The sequence below is a fragment of the Enhydra lutris genome, unplaced genomic scaffold (assembly GCF_002288905.1).
Source record: "Enhydra lutris kenyoni isolate GAN:26980312 unplaced genomic scaffold, ASM228890v2 scaffoldscaffold47, whole genome shotgun sequence".
NCBI classification, from domain to species: domain Eukaryota; kingdom Metazoa; phylum Chordata; class Mammalia; order Carnivora; family Mustelidae; genus Enhydra; species Enhydra lutris.
Window position 1 is genome coordinate 1,639,848 of NW_019154131.1, and position 15,960 is coordinate 1,655,807.

The 15,960-nt window shown below is 36.0% G+C and overlaps 1 protein-coding gene across 1 annotated transcript in view; it reads left to right on the forward strand.

Annotated features, from left to right (window-relative positions):
• The first annotated feature begins 696 nt into the window (after positions 1–696).
• Positions 697–15,960, forward strand: part of LOC111156623 (interleukin 33) — a 48,110-nt gene continuing 32,846 nt past the window's right edge. Inside the window, exon 1 of the mRNA XM_022517620.1 lies at positions 697–760. The gene's annotated coding sequence lies outside the window, so the exon portion shown is untranslated. The remainder of the gene's footprint in view (positions 761–15,960) is intronic.

Below are 15,960 nucleotides of genomic sequence, written 5' to 3' on the forward strand. Positions count from 1 at the left end.
TGTTCTTTGTTGTGGAGAGCAGTTCATCTAATTTTCAGATCTTTCTCAGAGGGAATCGATTCATAGGCAGCTGTAGGTTTGGAGTGTTCATGGGAGAAGTAAGTTCAGGAACTTCTCACTATCACCTTAAAACTCCCTCCAAGAATTTCCATATGAACAGTGCTGAAGGTGAACTTCAACTCTGAACAGAGCCAATATGTGGGGGCAGAGGCAGAGGAGGATTGTGAATTGGAGATGGGAGTGGGGGTTGCATATAAGATAATTCTGATGTGAGTTGGAAATAAAAAAATAAATAAACCCATAATTTTTAAAAAAGATTTTATTTTATGTATTTGACACAAAGAGAGAGAGAGACAGTGAGAAAGGGAACACAAGTATGGAGAGGGGGAGCAGGAGAAGCAGGCCTCCTGTTGAGCAGGGAGCCCTACGCAGTGCTCTTGGGTTTGATCCCAGGACCTGAGCCAAAGGCATACACTTAATGACTGGACCACCCAGGCACCCAAAAATCCATAATTGTTGAATTAAATTTTAAGATGGATATGGAGAGAAAACAGAAAGTAGGGAATCTTGAATGTTGACAGGATTGTAGCTCTATTGGCTTTTTGCATACAGTTAAAATCTGCCAAAATCTCACCCACTCAGATCTCCTTCTTACAGCGATTTGGGTCTCTGCCAAACTTTTGGTAATAAATAGAATCTGCAAGCTCTCCAAACACAGAGCTGCAGCTTTTCGGAGGAGAAATCAAAACAAGATTACTCGGTAAGAATAAAACTAATATTGTTGTACATTTTTTGTCAGGTTTGGTAAAATAAGATCTTGGGAATCATGGAGAACTGGACTTTATTTCTATAAAATAAAGGATTAGGTTGGTTTGTTATTTAGTGCTGACAGTAGTAAAAGTTGATAATTACAGTTGCTACTAGCTTATAGTTCCACTTTGATTTCCTTTGGATGATTTAGAGAACAATTAATAAATTGCTAATATTGATTATAATAGTCTTTATAGTAAGTTTCCATCCCCCACCACAAAATTTTATAAAACAAGTTGATAATTCTACTTTATACTCCTAATGATTATCCAAAACAAACCTACTCACAATTGTTTACCAGTGGCTTCAAATAAGGGAGGCAAATAAAGAACTGAGAGGGGCAATCCCTTCAAAATCATCTGCTCAAAAAATAAACCATTTTTGAAACAATAAGAATTGGCATCCTAAATGAGTAAATTCAAAAGCTCATTAGGTTTGCTACTATTCTTCATTTTGACACTGTCTTTAAAATATTGTTTTATTCTTATTCTTTATTTCTTGCTGTCTGCCTTGTGGCAATTTTTTCTCCTTGTGCTTTTCTCTGCCTTATCTTGCCATACATAAATACTTGCCTCCAGACTATTTTAATAAAGAAAATGGTACAAATCCAAAAGTACTGTGGCTGCACAAAGTTGATTCCAGACCTTTGGAAACTTAAGAGTTTAGGAGTAGGTGTGGTTGGATCTTCCTGACTCTCACTCCCTCTTCAGCTGAAGCTTGAATCATCCCTGTATGCCAATGTGGTTCAGTGCTGTTCTCAATATCCTTACCTATTGCTTCTCACATTTGTCTTTAGAATACTTTTTGCTTCTCTTTTAATTTTGTCCCCAAAAAGGCACAGTTCTGGGTTCAGAAAACATTAGAATCCTCTATTTCCCAAAGTTTGGAGTGCCTGACAAGAATTACACAGTTGAGTAATATCCTTAAATAGTTAAGAACTCTCTGCACAAGCATCACTCCCTATAGCTCAAATTTCACATTTTTCACATTTTTCTCTGAAAAGATCTTAGATTTTCTACCAGTCCTTCACTGGCAGCTGCATAATTCATTTTCTCAGCAATGATCTAGATATTTTTCTATTTCCTATTGCTGTTTAGCTTACAATATCTACAGCCTAAATGTACCTCTTTCTCTTTCCCATTTATAAAGAAAGGAGAATTCTTAGGAGAACTTTTACTTCAGGCTTGAAACAGGGCTGAAAGTAAGGCGAGAGATTGAAAAATGGGAGCTGCCGCTCCTCGTTAGGGTCAGCAGAAGGTTAAAGAAACAGAACTTACAACTAACTACTGGGAATGTGTCTGAGATTTAATTGTAAAAAAATTCATCCACGGGGGAATTAAATCATTAAAGAGATATACTGTGGTGTGTGTAGCACCAAAGGGAGGAAAAAAATAAACATCAAGGAATATTTATGCCAGTAAATTTGATAGCACAAGGCCTTTTTTGGAGATACACGTGCAGAATTAACCTTTACAGAGAAGTTCTGCAGAACGTACTGGCATTGAGAGAAATTTTATGCCAGTAAATCTGATAGCATGAGGTCATTTTAGGAGATATGAGTGTGACTGTGCCAAAATCAACGTATCTTTTACTCAAACAAGTTGAAATTCTGGGAAACATGGTTGAAATCAAAAGTATCAGTAAGAATTTTTCTTCTTTATATTACAGCTTGTACAGGGACATTTAGAAATATTAAGACCAAAAATAATCTCCTTGAATAGCAGAAATAAATCTTAATTCCTTCAAACAAAATGATGCTTGGTTCAAGGATTTCGGGAAATCATAGTAGAACCTCTTATCTTTGTTCAGTTTCCCTCTGGGTTCTCTGGTGCTGACATTTGCATGCAAAAATAAGATTTAAGGGAACACAGCCTCACAGGGCAGCCAAAGTTCATTGTTGCAGGATGGTAATAGGGAAGTAAAGAATTTGGGGGCACTTCCTCCTTTTAACAGACTCCTGGCAGATACTCACATGTTGGCCTTGTTATTGTCAATAGATCATGCTGTATTTGGGAAATTTTCTGATTTTGTTTTTGGTTTATGTGCGGAGCACAATATAGCGTAATAGTAAAAATACACAGATTTTTTGAGTCAGACAGATCTTAAATCCATCATCTATCACTGACTACCTGTGTGATTTGGGATCTTACTTAATCTTCCTGACCCTGAATTTTTTTCCTCTGATACAAAATATAAAACAAACAAACAAAAAAACCAGTAACAATAACAAAACATCCTACCTTAGAGAGGTGTTCTGATACCTATGAAAATAAAGCAAGTCATCAGCAGTCATTAAACATAACTATTATTAATCACTGATCACGTACTAAATGTGAGATATTTTCCCCACATTATGTCATTTAATTCTCAGAGTGTCTCCATGAGATAACATTCTCCGTTTATAAAGTTAAGCAAGAAAAATTTGGAAAGATTGTACTAACCCAAGATAACTCAGTCAGTAAATTTCAAATCTGAGGTTAAAACCCAGAGTTCAGTACCATGTGGAAAAGAACCAAGAAGGAAGATGGATTCCAAAAACTTCATTTAGTGAGACTTTAATCTTGTAAAGCCATTTTCTATTCAAAGTTTCCATAATTTTCAAACAAAAATATTAGTGAGATCATATTAAAACCTTCCACCTATTGTTTTTAAGGTTACATTCATTGCCATCTGAGGTAAAAATTTCCACTTCCTTATGTAATTTTCCTTCCCATTGGTATTGCCAGAACCAAGAAGCGTCCACCCACAAACTTGACTGGGTGCTTTCACTTTTAATTAGCACAACAGTTTACATCTAATTCTCTTCACTTTGAATACCTTATTAATTAGTTGATTGCCACAATTTTCCTTAGCAACACTAAGGAACACTAGTGCATCTGAGACTTTTTGCAATTCTCGTGAATTTCTTAGCAAAAAGATTCAATATTTTTTTAAAGAGTTTGATAGAATTGCATAGTTTTGCACATCTGCTGTGTTCAAATATCAACCACTCTAACCTCTTAGCCTGTTGGCTCTATCAGTTGCAGATGTTTAAGAAATGTTATCTAAGCAGTTAACTTTTTTTTCGTTAAGAGATTATGAGCTTTTTCTCTTGTGTTCTTTGGAGACTTATTATATACAAACATGAATATTCCTCTAGCTTGAATTTGTTTGTTCCAAAATTTTTCCTTTCTGAGGTTATATTTTTCCATGATCTTTTATGTATTAATGTATGTACATATATGTATTACTTGTCCATATTCTTTAGCAATCCTGTTTAAACAATACTTTATCAATAATCAGCATGACTGCTTCATATTGGTAAATCAGTAGTAGTTGTAGTATTCAGTTGCTGTGAGTAATATTTCTTTCCAATCTTCTTAAAAAGTTTCAGCCTTAGGGGTGTCTAGGTGGCTCAGTTGGTTAAGGGTCCAACTTTTGATCTCAGCTCAGGTCTTGATCTCAAGATCGTGAGTTTGGGGCCCTCACTGGGCTCCACACTAGGCGTGGAGTCTACTTTAAAAAAAAAAGTTTCAGCTACAGACATAGTTGTCAATATCTATTCTAATGTAATTTGGTAGATATATTCAGCTTCTTTTTTTTTCTTTACTGCAACCTATATAAATCTATATTACCTGAATGTAAATATAACACTCCTTTATCAAGGATGGCACATATTTCATCTTCACTGACTATTCAAGAATAATATTGTTTGTGACATAATCATAATTGTCACAGTGTGGTGGTTAATAGATTATATTAGATATTATTAACTCAAAGAAGTATGAGCTCTTTTACTAAGAAAGTTTGGACATGCTTAAGACATGGCATGTAATGCTTACATCTGGTTGTCTAATTATTATTACCTTATTATAATAAGGTAATAATACCTTATAATAAGTCCATGAGATCAGACTCAGCATTTAAAGCATTAAAACAATTTGCACTGTGATGTGCCAGTTGGAAAAAAACTGTTTCTAAATCCTTGTATTTCTAAATTCATAAAAATATAAAAATTAGATAGAAGTCCATTTTTAGCAGCATCCAATTTATTTTCTGGTTGTCATAAATTCTCCTAAAAGAGCATCTGAGTTTATTTAGACTACTATCTAGGCTTAACAGTGCAATGACTCCTAACCTATAGGGTTGTTGTTCACTGTTAGGTCCAGGTAACTTCTGTACCTATTATATGCAAGTCCTCTTCTTGGCAAAGGAAGGAACACCAGTTATATTCTTTCACCCTGAATTACCCTGAATATACTCAGGAAGAGGTCCAAATCTTTACAAAGGAGGAAAACAATTAAGTGTTATCTTGAAGAAGAAGAGAGGTGGTTAACACAGTCTTTCCATGTTAGTAGCTTTCACCTCAAACGCAGCTACCAGGTAACCAAGGCTGAACCTACTTAGAAGCCCACATAATGAAGATGAAGTCAACAATTTGGGGAGTAGCTGGAGCAGCCCATGAAGTAGGCAAAGTGGGAGACAAAGACTTGTCATACCATCATGGACAAGTTTCCAGCCCTCTGAGTTATATTTTCTGATTGTTGCACAAGGAAGCTGTTTAAACTTGTACAGGAATTAAATATCTAGGGTGTGGATTGTTACTTAAGTTTTTTCAGGTCAATTGCCAGGAACCTCCACACCTGTGAGTGGCAAACTTCCAAACCCTTGACATGGGTTGGGAAGCTGCCAGTGGCTTCTTCCTGCTGCACAGCTTGAGCATGGTGTAGGGCAGCAATTTCTAGTTGGTGGGCATGGGGGCCGTGTTGGCCATAGGCCTGCTCTGTGCTTGTGCCCTCAGTTTTTACATGGGTCAGCTGGAGCTAGATGTGAAATTGGTGCTCAAAGGAAGATGGGACAGCCTCTGCTGAAGGCCCTGATGAAGTAGGCCAGCCACCACAGGCATGAGCAGCTGGGCCATGAGGAATGGTTAGGCACTGGACAGCCCAGGGACCAAGAACTGGGACATTAAAGAGTGACCCTTCCCTCATTCCAGGAAGGAAGGAAGGAAAGAAGGAATGAAGGAAGGGGAAAGAGAGAAATGAAGGAAGGAAGGAAGGAACTTCCATACTCTTAATTTTTAAATTTCTTTTTAATAATCAAATTTAATATCATCTAATACACGACACAGTGTATTACTAGATGGCTACTTGGTTGTGAAAAAAACATCCCATGGTTTATCCTGAGGTGATGTTCTACAGCTGGTATGGCATAAACAGAGATAATCAGGAAAAGACCCAGCCACATGGAGCCTGCCAGCTGAATACCAGCATGGGGAGGGACTCTCATTCTGACTTTGGACTATACCAACTAATCTGGGATAACATGGCAGTGAGGGTAGTGTGGAATATCTAAAAGTTCTACAGAACTTTTAACAACTTGACCAGTGTTTCTATTACTATTTGATAGGCATATCCCAAACATAGGAGAAAATTCCTATAAAAGTTATGCAAGGGGTAACTTCAGTCTTTGTATAAGGGAAAACTTTCACATATTATGAAAATATATTTACAATTAATTTTAATATATCATTTATATATCCATATTATTATGCTATAGTTTTGTTTAAAATATAAAATTATTTCAATATTAAACTGTTTAAATTAACTGATATAGAAAAAGGTATGATAATTCCTCAAAAGATTAAAAATAGAACTACTATATGACCTTGCAATGCCACTTTTGGGTATATAGCCCAAAGAATTGAAAGCAGGGTCTTGAAGGGATATTTGTACACCCATGTTCATCACAGTATTATTCAAAATAGCCAAGAGGTAACAACAGCCCAAATATCCATTCACTGATAAATTGATAAAGAAAATGTGGTATATACATACAATGGAATATTATTCTGTCTTTGAAAAGAAGGAAATTTTATTACATGCTTCAACATGGATGAACCTTGAGGACATTATGCTAAGTGAAATAAACCAGACACTTATCTCACTTATATGAGTGTCTATAGTAGTCAAACATACAGAAACAGAGAGTAGAACAGTATCATCAGGGGACTGGGAAAGGAGGAAACAGGGAGTTGTTGTGCAATGAATATAGTCAATTTTGCAAGATGAAAAAGTTCTAGATATCTGCTGCAGATCTAGTTAACACTACTGAATTTAATAAATTTAATAAAATTTGATAAATTTAATTAAAAATTTAATTAAACATTAAATTAAAGGGACACCTGAGTGGATTATTTGGTTAAGTGTCAGCCATCAGCTTAGGTCATGATCTCAGGGTCCTGGGATCCGCCTGCCTGAGTAGTTGTCAGGCTTCTTGCTCAGCAAGAATCTGCTTCTCTCTCCCACTGCCCCTTGTCCCTCTCATGTTCTTTCTCTCTCTCAAATAAATCAATAAAATCTTTTAAAAATAAAATAAAAATAAAAATTATATTAAAAGAGAAAAAGAAGCATTTTAAGCATGGAGGTCAGGGGAAATGTTTAAATATCCCAGCTGTTTTTAAAGATATTATTAAATCAATGTCCAGAATGCATTAGTTGTTTGCCATTTAATTTTAGTGTTTAGAAAAAGCCAATGTAGATGACATTTAGACAAAAAACAAAGAGAATTTGTATCACTTGATATGCATTAGCTACAAAAATAGAATAATGAATTGAACATGGCTTAAAATATAAGCACACTTGTTGCTCACTTAACAGGAAGTTCTAAAGTGGGCAGTTCCACAAATGATGCAAAGAATCAAGGACATCACCAAAGATCCAAACTCTTCTCACCCTCTCCTCTGCGGTCCTCAGACTGTCCATGATCTCTGCCTTTATGGGAGAGCTCTGAGCTCTGAGCATTACATCCTCACAGAGGCCAAGTGAGTGCAAGTCAAAAAGTGCTTACTCTTAAGGAAAAAAATTTTTCCCGGAAGTCCCAGACACACCTCCCCTTTGTCTCATTGGCAAGATCTGAGTCACATGCATACTCCTAAATGCATTATTGTCAGACAGACAGGATTACCATGAATGGCTTATGTTTCTGCATATCTAAATTTATTCTTTGGGGAAAGAAAAGAGATTTGTCAGCTAAGAAACAACATTCAACCCAGGTAACTTTCAACATCTTCCAATTCCCACAGAACTCCAGCCATTTTTAGTTTTTAAGAACTTATGGGGTGGGGGGCACTCCTGGGAAGGGCAGCCAAACTCTTTTCAAATTTACCATGAGGATTCTGCCTTATTTCAAAAACACCTCAAAAATCTCTTTTAATCTGAGCAAATTTCAATTCCTTCAGGTCAGAAAACTAAGTCTTTAATCAGGCATATTATAACCACTTATTTTGTACTAAGAGAAGAAGAGAATGTGTGCATTTCCCAACTGACCATTTTCCAGTCAGCTCAATGCATTCTTAAACACGGATGCTGACACTTCCTTAATTTTTTTAATCATGACATATAGTGCTTACTTAATTCTGTCAATGAGTCTCTTTGACCACCACACTTAAGAATGTGGAACCTGTATATTTTAGAATTCACTGACAGTCTCTCTTTCTTTTAACTTAAAAATTTTCATTCATATAGCACACACACACACACACACACACAAAACTGCACAAGTCATGACTAGATATCTTAATGAATTGTCACAAAGTGAACAAACATAAGTAACCATTTAAAGAAATTGAAGTTTCTTTTGAAATTGAATTGAAGAAATTGAAGAACTCTAAGAGCCTCTCATGTCCTCTTCTAATCACCACTCTGTACCTCAAGAATAGCATTATGCTTTCTAATATTGTACATTCAATTTGCTTGTGGTGTTTTTGAACTATTTATAAATGCATTTGTCTAGCCTTTCACTCAGCATTGCATTTGTGAGATCCATCCCTGTAGTTCCACATAGAGGTAGCTTGTTTATTCTCATTAATAGTTAAAATTCCTCTAAGTAAATTGCAACAATTTATCTATTATAATGTGGATGGACATTTTCAATGTTTCCAGCTTAGCATTATATGACTACTACTGCTATGAGCATTCCCTTATTATGTCTTTTGACATTTTTATGCCTTTCATATATTCCCTCAAATAGAATTGCTGGGCCAAAAGTATGCACATGTTCAGCTGTAGTGAATACTACCAAATTATTTCCCAAAGTGGGTGTAGCAATTTGTACTCTAATCAGCCATGTATAATATTTGTCCCAAATCTTTGCAGATACTTGATATTTTCTATCTTCCTCATTTTAGCCATTCTGATAGGTGGGCATTGTGGTTCTCCTTTAATGCATGTATTTTCTTTACCTTCCCTAGAAATACACTATGTCAGTCTGGGGAAGCTAGTAATTTTTCCCCGGAATTGAGTTAGCTAAGGAAACACAATTTAGAAAAAACATGACTTCACTATAATTGTAATTTTGGACTTGAGCCATTTGTCTATTGTTTATCAATTGCAAAGCAACATTAATTAGGGAATGAAACAAATCATCATATTGTATTTAGGTTTCAGAAAAAAAAGTCAGGAATCACTTTTTTTTAAGTGTCATACCATAGTAGAAGAAAAAAAAGGATTATTCTCTTGGTTCCATGGTCACAAATTTTGTTTTTATAGACTTTTTCTTAAACAAATCTATAGCTTTGTTTATTTACTTTTCAGTAAGTTTAAATCCTTCAGGGGTACAGAATCACATGGATTCTGTGGCTTCAGCAGAAACATTGCTTCAGAGTTTGGCATGAACCATGTCACTGGTTCCATGAGCATAAGTTACTTTTCCCCAGGTTATCCTGGTTTTCTTCAGTTTGCTACCAGGAGTTACTGTATTTATCTTTTCTGTGTACACATAAGCCTATCTCTTGTCTAGATCGAATACAATTTCATCTCAAGGATAAACACCTTTAATTTTAGTTTTTCCCTTTTTTTTGCTTAACACCTTTAATTTTAAGAAGAGCTGTGTGCTCCCTCCAGTTCTAGAGACCCCCCTTATAGCCAGCAAAAACGGTCTTGGACTACAGACTTCAGTCATTTTAGGAGTCCTGTTCCTGGCAGGCCTCTATAGGCTCCAAGATGGCAGAAAGAGCTAGTTTTTATAGACTTTGAATACAAAATACTTTCAAAAAAATTTAGTCGAGGTATTGTTGAATCATTATGAGTTAATAATAATCCACCCTGCTTAATTTTCTTGAATAAAAAATTGTTCAAATGACATATAATTGAACACAGTATTTGCTTTGTGTAATTTATTACAAGCATTTGGGGTTTTTTTGTTTTGTTTTGTTTTGTTTTGTTTTATTTTATTTATTTGAGAGAGACAGTGACCACAAGCAAGGGGGAGGGACAAAGGGAGAAGCAGACTCCTCGCTGAACAAGGAGCCTGACATGGGGCTCAATACCAGGACCCTGGGACCATGACCCAAGCCGAAGGCAGATGCTTAACTGACTGAGCCACCCAGGAACCCCTATCACAACTATTCGATAAACCAGATTATATCAAGGTTCTACATGTGACATCAAAATAAAGGCTCACTGACTAGTTTGTGTTTTAGCACAAGGACAATTCTCATCTTCTGGTTGGGTGTCAGGACCATGAAACTTATCTTTTGAAACTTATCTTTTACACCTATTTTTGAAACTTATCTTTAGTCTTCATAATACAATTAGCAAGCACTTGATGAACCAGTAGTTGATTCCACTATTGAAGAGAAAACTTTTTTTATAATGTTTTTATTTTTAAAGGAAGTCTGCTACATTTATCTTCCACCAATACAAAGTTTTGTTACCTCAGCTGCTGCTTCAGGCTGCCTTCTCTTGCTTCCAAATTTTAGAGACCAGAGCACCTCTGTCCCCATTTCCATAAATATCTGGCTCATCCTTTTAGAAATTCCTCTTGTTATTCCTTAGTTTTCCAAAGCCTACTAGCTCCCAGGATCAATTCCAGAAGTATCTAAGTGGCATCCTTGTGCACTAGAAATTGAAGCTAGGTATAACTTTCACTGGCTTTAAATATATATTGGTGGTATCTGGAAAAAATTTCTCCTCATCAATGTTTTATGTGGTTGAAAAATGTACCATACCCAAGCCTGCCTCTTTACAAATGAGCCAATTTTAAGACCTATATTTCATTCTACTCATTCTACTCTGAGCTTCAAAATTTAAATCTTTGCCTGTCTAAAGATCTCATGTTTCTCTTAAAAAACAAACAGCAAGTTACCTGATAAAATTTAGGCTGCTGTCCAGAGAATTGTATCCTTGTTAGGATTTCAAATTATACAAATATTAAAGTACTTCAGGGTTTGGAGTCTGGGCACTATTCCCAGAGTCAAAACTAACAATAATGTGCAAGTTTTCATTCTTGGTTAAACAATTTATGTTTCTTGTATTGTTGCTAATTCCAAATGTTCTTAGACATGTTGGTATATATTTATAGAGAATTAGGCAAGACTCAGAAATAATTCTTCCATACATACATATACATAGATGCAATTACTATCTTTTAATGAACAGAGATGATAGATTTTGATATATATACAAATGATTTGTCTTGAGACACAAGCCTTGCCAGTTGTCTTCCGTTGTGGATCTCAGTATAAATAAACTTTTTAGAAAGTAAAACAAGCTGGGTCTAAGGCAGTGAACTAAAACAAAACAAACTGTATTTCATCTCCAGTTTTGAGTACTGATTTATGACTTAGTGACTCAGGTGTTTATACACATCCTGTGGCTTGGTACCTGCTTTCCCTGTGTATATTTCTCAGAAGACTTTCCCCAGATTGAGATTTTTGCATCTATCCCTACTTGTTCTTTTGCCACCTTCTACAGAATGCTATGCCAGAACTATTTTCTGTGACTCTGCTTTGATTACATCTTCTAAAACCTTTCTCATTCTACCTTCATACTATCTTATAAGCTTAAAGGAAACAATGCTTTGTCTCCTTACCCCAAATGGAAAACTGAGCAGCTTCATTGGTTCCTAGCGATGGGACACTGTACTGTGTAAGAATGTATTAACATAGTTATTAAATTCCATATATGATACGTAACGACAGTGCCAGAAAGTTCCCTAATAAACTGAAACTGTTCCCTATACTTTCTTCACACTTTGTTTTTCTTTGCTATTGTTTAATATTTTAAAGAAACAGCCCCAGGTTAGAGAGGAAAGAGTAGTGACAGCTACCACTTAGTGAGTTGGGAGACCAGAGTTCTGGTCCTGACTCCACACAAAGCTCTGTGACTTTGAGTAAAGATCTGACTTAATGGTTCCAAAAACACCTAATGTTAATTTCTCAGGTTTGTGAAATTGGGAACTACTCTAGGACTAACAATCCATCCATAAGCCCTATCAAAATTTTCTTTTCCTCGTCCCAATAGCTTCATTTTCCTCACCTCCTCTCTTTTTTCAATGTTCTGCAGTTTCATAATTGATATATAAAAATATGGATTTCTTTAAATTTTTTAACTTGCTTGAGATTCTTAGACCCAAGACTCTTTAGACTCCTTAGAAAGACTCCTTAGAAATAGGAATCTTTCAGTAATTTTGGAAGTTCTCAGTCTTTATACCTTCAAATATTTTCCCTTCTCTACTTTATCATCCCCTTCTAAAATTCCAAATACATACGCATTAACTGTCTTCGAAGTTTCTCACACCCTTTTCCATATTTTCCATCTTTATGTATCTTTGAATTGTATTCCAAAGAATATCTTCAGATATATTTTCTAGTTCACTGATTCTTCATCTAGTTCACTGTGTCTAATCTATTTAATCTGCTGTTTAATAAAGTTTTAATTTCAATATTACAATTTTTTATTTCTAGACATTCTATTTGGATCTTCTTTGAATCTAATTTTTCTTTGTTCCTGCTTTCAATATTTTTAGAACTCTACCTAAAGATATTAAAACTAAGTGTTTTATATGTCATTCCTGATTGTTCTAATACATACACCAACTTTGCAGGTTGGTTTCTGCTGTCTGCTCTTTCTGTGGTTCTCACCAGGGTACCTACTATTCTTGTTTGTTTTATAAATTTTAACTGCAAACTATTCATTTGGCCTGGAAATTTTTCTGTGCAAATGGATACGTTGTGGCTTGGGGGGCAGCTGAGATCAAGTTAAGACTTGTGTTTGCCTTTCCCATTTTTCTTGAGACACTACCAACCTAAAACCATTTTATATTTAATTCTCTATTTCAGACTTTTGGAAACACACAGGTAGTGTGATTCCAGACTATAAACCCATATGAGGGCTGACTTTTCATGAGGGGAGAAATCCTCAGAAGAATTGTTTTCTTTCTATCCAGTGCCAGAGTTGAGTCAAACAAACTTCCTAGTGGTGTCCTTCTGCAAGTGAGGTTTATTTATCTCAACCACCCTTCTACTACAAGTGCAGGTTTTTGGATGTTCAAGTTTAGGCCATGCATTATTAGAATCCCCATGTTAGGCATTTCCTGGGCTTTATCTCCTGGGGCCTGCATTTCACATAGTTGTTTACCCTGTCTCTAGCATTTGGTAGACAACTTTAGGAAAAAGCCAAGATTTCTTGCCTCCCAATATTTTGAACACTATACTTTCTTTACTTCCCCTACAGTTCAACCATGAGTTTAAAAAGACATTTTATTTTTACTATTTCTTTCAATATTTCAAAAGTCAGAAGTACTTGTCATGGTAACTAATACACCATTGTACTGAAAACAAAGTCTGGTTAATTAACTTTATAATGGACAAACATTAAAATTTAAACATATAAACCATATTTATATTAATAAATAAATTACTGATTTTTTAAAAATCTCTTGGGATTCTTTGCATTATTTCTTTTTCAGACAGGGTTTCTACTCCTTATGGTGCTCCTAAATCTACTCACCAACTAGACTGCCAATGATGGTATATGAACTGGGCTTTAGTTTCACTCTCCCTTTACAAGGTTAAATAATCCAGATGACAGGGATTTATGCATATTCTCAAAACTTTAATTTGTTTTCTTGTAGAAAAACCTTTTGACCAAGTAAACTTTAAGCAGAAACCAAGTATGAATATGGAGTTTCTGCTCTATGTGTGGGTGATAAGTAGGAATATCTGAAACCCAGAAGTTTACATTCCTCCACCCCTATCTAGAGCACCTCATGAATCCTGAAAACATATGCACTTCAGGTTTTAACCATGGATCCTTGGGCAAGTTACTTGATCTTTCTGTTCCCCAGTTTTCTCATATAAAATAGGGAAAATAATAATACCTCTCTGACAAAATTGTTGTAAATATATAAAGCATATATATATACATACATATATATATAAAACTTTTATTTTAAATAAAACTTTTGTTTATATTTTATACATATAAAGCTTTTATTTTAACTCTGCATATGCTTATTGAATTTTTATGCTCCACTAAATTTTTACAAAATTCATAATTTATATATTACTTGACCAGTTTTACTCTAAAAATTGTAAGTAAAAGAAAAAAAATGATTTCAACTTTAAACTTCAGAATTAAACTAAAACCAAGGACCAGTTTGTTCCATGTTGTTTCTTTTTAAGTGCTAGTGTTTCTCTAGCACTTAAGAGTTTTCCAAATCCGTGTATGTATGCTACAGACTTTGTTTTTCTCTGTAATTGTGCCAAACAGAATGTAGCCAAGTCCATGGTTTACTTGAATTTTAGATCTGCCTTTGCCTAAGACATGACTCCAGGTTACTTAATTCTCCCCTTGTCTAACCCTGTGTCATCCTATGTGCTGTGAGGCAGTGAAAGGAGAGGAGGGAGGCACAGGCAGAGTTTGTGCATTTTTCTGAGAATGACATCTTTTGTGGGCAAGGGTCTGGTGCAGCTGCTAGTATTGAAGTAGCAAGCCCAGGGAAAGGGGAAGGGAGGGGTTGAAGTGGGAGCCTGTATAGGAGCACAAGAAAGAGTCAAAGGGATAGGAAGACCCTGGCTTTCATACACCCTCTTCATTTTTGAGATGAGGAAACTAAGACCTAAAGAGCTGAACAGCCCTGCAGGGAAGGAGAAAACCCTGAGTCTAAGCTTGGGATTGGAGGTCATTCTAACTCTGCTTCTTAAAAAAAAAAAAAAAAAAATCATTAAAGATTTGGTTCAGAAGTATGTGAGGCATGAGGAGGGGCACCAGAGGGGAATAAAACAACACACTGAACTGAACAATTCGAAATGTTTGGTCACACTAAAACCACAGGGCCATGGCCAAGTAGAAAGTCAGCTTCTTTAAATGATTTAGAAAGGCCATTAACCCAGGAACAAGAAGACCTGAGTTCTGTTCGCTGAGTCATATAAAACTGTCATTTTGGAAGATGTTGCTGCGGCTGAGGTCGCCAAAGGCAAGGGAAGCAAGGGCAAAAATGAACTATTGGGATTTTATCAAGATCAAAAGCTTTTGCACAGCAAAGGAAACAGTTAACAAAACCAAAAGACAACTGACAGAATGGGAGAAGATATTTGCAAATGACATATCGGATAAAGGGCTAGTGTCCAAAATCTATAAAGAACTTAGCAAACTCAACACCCAAAGGACAAATAATCCAATCAAGAAATGGGCAGAGGACATGAACAGACATTTCTGCAAAGAAGACATCCAGATGGCCAACAGACACATGAAAAAGTGCTCCATATCACTCGGCATCAGGGAAATACAAATCAAAACCACAATGAGATATCACCTCACACCAGTCAGAATGGCTAAAATTAACAAGTCAGGAAATGACAGATGCTGGCGAGGATGCGGAGAAAGGGGAACCCTCCTACACTGTTGGTGGGAATGCAAGCTGGTGCAACCACTCTGGAAAACAGCATGGAGGTTCCTCAAAATGTTGAAAGTAGAACTACCCTATGACCCAGCAATTGCACTGCTGGGTATTTACCCTAAAGATACAAACGTAGTGATCCGAAGGGGCACGTGCACCCGAATGTTTATAGCAGCAATGTCTACAATAGCCAAAGTATGGAAAGAACCTAGATGTCCATCAACAGACGAATGGATAAAGAAGATGTGGTATATATACACAATGGAATACTATGCAGCCATCAAAAGAAATGAAATCTTGCCATTTGCGACGACGTGGATGGAACTAGAGGGTATCATGCTTAGCAAAATAAGTCAATCGGAGAAAGACAACTATCATATGATCTCCCTGATATGAGGGAGAGGAGATGCAACATGGGGGCTTAAGGGGGTAGGAGAAGAGTAAATGAAACAAGATGGGATTGGGAGGGAGACAAACCATAAGTGACTC